Source organism: Tamandua tetradactyla, chromosome X, assembly GCF_023851605.1.
Source record: "Tamandua tetradactyla isolate mTamTet1 chromosome X, mTamTet1.pri, whole genome shotgun sequence".
NCBI lineage: Eukaryota > Metazoa > Chordata > Mammalia > Pilosa > Myrmecophagidae > Tamandua > Tamandua tetradactyla.
The window spans coordinates 46,176,544-46,180,391 of record NC_135353.1 but is presented as its reverse complement, the minus strand read 5'-3'; the positions used below and the strand labels follow the sequence as shown (position 1 = coordinate 46,180,391).

At 41.2% G+C, this 3,848-nt stretch overlaps 1 pseudogene; it reads right to left on the bottom strand.

Moving 5' to 3' along the window:
- Nucleotides 1–352: 352 nt before the first annotated feature.
- LOC143670763 (CCR4-NOT transcription complex subunit 6-like) lies at nt 353–3,445 on the bottom strand (annotated as a pseudogene).
- Nucleotides 3,446–3,848: the final 403 nt, after the last annotated feature.

Below are 3,848 nucleotides of genomic sequence, written 5' to 3'. Positions count from 1 at the left end.
AGTAATGCTATATAGATTTCTGTGCAAACAGGATATGCTGTTCAAACATTTTCCTATTTCAAGGCATGAAAATATTACATTGGATAGCAGAAATAGGAAAATTACTTGTAACAAATTAAAGACAGGTGCAAACACACCAATCCCTGCCTAGCAACACATAAAGCATAACAGCTCAGGATTTGTGTGTTGCTAGCACCTGGCTTTCACACTATATCCTTAATAAATAATGGGACTGAAAATTCAAATGATCATCAGGAAAAAAAACAACCCTAATGGCCAAAGCTCACTCTGCTATATCCAGATTTTTACATGCCTATGAACAAAATTAAGATTGTCCTCTGAAGAAACTGGACTACCTGCTGCCAGGAAGGTGAATGCTGTTATCTTGGGGCAGGAAAAGCAGCATGCGCTTCAGTTGTGCAAGAAGAAAAAAGTGGTTGGAGGGGATGAATGGGTGTGGGCAGCTGCTAATATTGTTGTCAACTAGCCAATGGTGGTCCAGTGGTCCCAGGATGCCTAAAGTGTTCAGCTGAGGCTTGGAGTAGAAGATGTAGTCAATTATACCCTTAAAGTCAAATTTTGCAAGGCATCAGGACATTTTCATAGGCACTCTTTAACTTCAAACCATGAGTGATCCTCCCATTGGTTGTCCAATTTTTCCCATCACAGCTGAAGTTTGTGAGACTTTCATTATACCTCAGTTCCTTAAAATCTTTATGATGTGTTTCTAATCCACCAGTGTTCAAATATTTTGCAACACCAGAGTCTGGAAAAGAATTAAGGTCTACACATAACACAAGTAGAATAGTTCCAAATTCTCCCTATACAGTGGATTTGGGGTTTCAAGAGGCTTCATCAACAAGGTTCTTTACTTCTGAGAGGAACATTGTGGTAGTTAGATTTTTTTTTTTTTTTTTTTAAGGAAAGACAGAGAGAAGGAAGGAAGGAAGGAAGAAAGGGAAACATTTTTAAACATTTTCTTGTATTCTGTTTCTCCGTTTTTGTTACATGGGCTGGGGCCGGGAATCGAACCGAGGTCCTCCGGCATAGCAGGCAAGCACTTTGCCCGCTGAGCCACCGCGGCCCGCCCCCTGTGGTAGTTAGATTTAGTCGTCAACTTGGCCAGGTGAAGGCACCTAGTTCTGTTGCTGTGAACATGAGCCAATGGTATGTGAACTTCATCAGTTGCTCATTATATCTGCAGTTGGCTAGGAGGTGTGCCTGCTGCAATGAATGATGTTTGACTTAATTGGCTGGTGCTTAAATGAGAGAGGGCACCATAGCACAGCCCAAGCCGCTCAGTATACCTCATTTCAGCATTCGCAGCTCAGCCCAGGCCTTTGGAGATGCAGAAAGGAATCACCCCAGGGAAAGATGTTGGAACCCAGAGGCCTGGAGAGAAGGCCAGCAGAGACCATCCTGTGCCTTCCCACGTAAGAAAGAACCTCAGTTGAAAGTGAGCTGCCTTTCCTCTGAAGAACTAACAAAATATATCCCCTTTTATTAAAAGCCAATACGTCTCTGGTGTGTTGCATTCCAGCAGCTAGCAAACTAGAACAAACATCATAGTTTGTACCAACTTCATATCAGAGTATTCACGGTCGCAGTGCACATGAGCATCAGCCACAAGAATAAGTTGTTTTTCTGTTCCAAGATCTGGTTTACCATGTGGCATCTCAATCAAGTCCTTTCGAAGCTCTAGCAGCACTGCAACTCCAATATTATCTTTTGTCATGACTCTGTTCAGCATAGCTTTGTACTCCTCCAAATTTGCCATGGCTGGCTGATTAAATTCAAGTGTGTTTATGAACCAAAGTAAATTTTTCATCTTGAAGAATACCACACAGCCATCAACATGTTTTCTTTCTTGTTCTGACATTGTCCTAGATCTAGGGTTAAGACTAAAGAATCTATTTTAACCACAGTCTTTCAATTCTACCAGAAAAAAAAAACTATAATATTATTTCACTTCAATCTCCTGAAGACTTATGATATCAGCATTACAGCTCAAGATTTCTTGAAAAATGGCCTTTTTCCTGTAGTCTCAATTAAGTGTCCATAATGGACAGTAGCTGTATAATTGCTGGGTCACATATTTGTCACAAAGAACATTATAGCACATGACAGAAAATAAGGCAGTTGTACTTGTTCTGTCTGTTTCTTGTAACATAATTCATTATCTTGGAGGTAGCTGTTCTGTTGAAACTGCCAAATTATCAAGCAAATAGTTCAGTAGCTTTCTTATTCCATCTAGTTCCTGATAGAGGTTCAAGATATTCTGGGTAAGTGGATTTCCTTTCAAGCCTATAGTCTCTGAGTGAAACAGTTTTCCCAGTTGAAAAGGTAGAACTCTTAACAGGTTGTTATTTAAATGGAGTTCCCTGATTGATACCATGTGTTCTAGTTTGCTAGCTGGCGGAATGCAATACACCAGAAATGGAATGGCCTTTAAAAGGGGGAATTTAATAAGTTACAAGTTTACAGTTCTAAGGCCATATAATTGTCCAAATTAAAATGAGTCTATAGAATTGTCCAATGTAAGGCATCCAGGGAAAGATACCTTGATTCAAGATGGCCAATGAAATTCAGGGTTTCTCTCTCATCTGGAAAGGCATGGCATTGTCTGCTAGCTTTCTCTCCTGGCTTCCTGTTTCATGAAGCTCCATGGGAGGTGTTTTCCATCTTCGTCTCCATAGGTTGCTGGCTGGTTAACTCTATGCTTCGTGGTTCTGCTGCATTCTGAAGCTTTCTCCAAAATGTTTCTTCCTTTAAAGGATTCCGGTAAACTAATCAAGACCCACCTGGAATGGTTGGAGGCATGTCTCCACCTAATCAAGTTTAAGACCCACACTTGATTGAGTCACATCTCCATGGAGATAACCTAATTAGGTTTCCACCCTATAGTACTGACTAGTAATTATAAGAAACCATTGATCCCACAAGATCAATTTGGATCAAAACATGACTTTTCTAGAGTACATAACTCCTTTCAAACAGGCATACCATGTTTCCAAATTCTGCTGGTAAACTACAGATTTTGTTAGAGGACAGATCCAGGAACACCAGATTATGGAGCTTGGCAATGTCTGAAGGAAAGCAAGGCAGGGAATTGTCACTCAGACACAAAGTTGTCAAGTGAGTTAGTGACCACAAAGATGAGCTTATGCTTTTTACTTTACCACTTATTTCAAGCTCTGCCCAATGTTATTTCTTTCCATTTTCTGCTTGCTCAGAGGACATAATTGTGTATATCCTCCGACAGTCAGGGAGCTCATATTTTTCTTTGGGCATGCTTCTCTGGGTGTGCCCTCGTCCAACATTGTTGCTGCATCTGTTTCCTTCTAGTGAGTGCAGCGAGGTCTGACATGTGGTACCACCATCCTAGTCCTGCCCGCTGCTGCAAAGCTGCCACTGCTCTTTTTTCACCCGCAGAGCACCACCGCTTCAGTCGGTGGAATCAGCTCCCCAACGGGCTGCCACTAAGTGCTCCAGCTCTCCCAGTCCCAGATATAGTCTTCCTAGCCCGGTAGACCGCTGCCTTCGCCTCCGCGCCACAGATGCAGCAGCCATCTAAACCGCTGCGGTCTTCTCCTCTGCACCCCTCCTCGTTTTCATTGAAAGCAAAGCACATTGATTTTTGACTGTTGAACCAGCCTTGCATAACTGGAAAAATAAAATATTATTATTATTTATATAAGTTGTGGGATTTTTTTTTTGCTAATGTATATTGAATGCTTTTGTGCCTACATTCCTGAAGAATATTGGTCTATAGTTTCCTTTTTCTTTCTTTTTTTTATTGAACTGTTTTTGTCTAGTTTTGGTGTGGTGTTAATATTGGCCTCATAAAA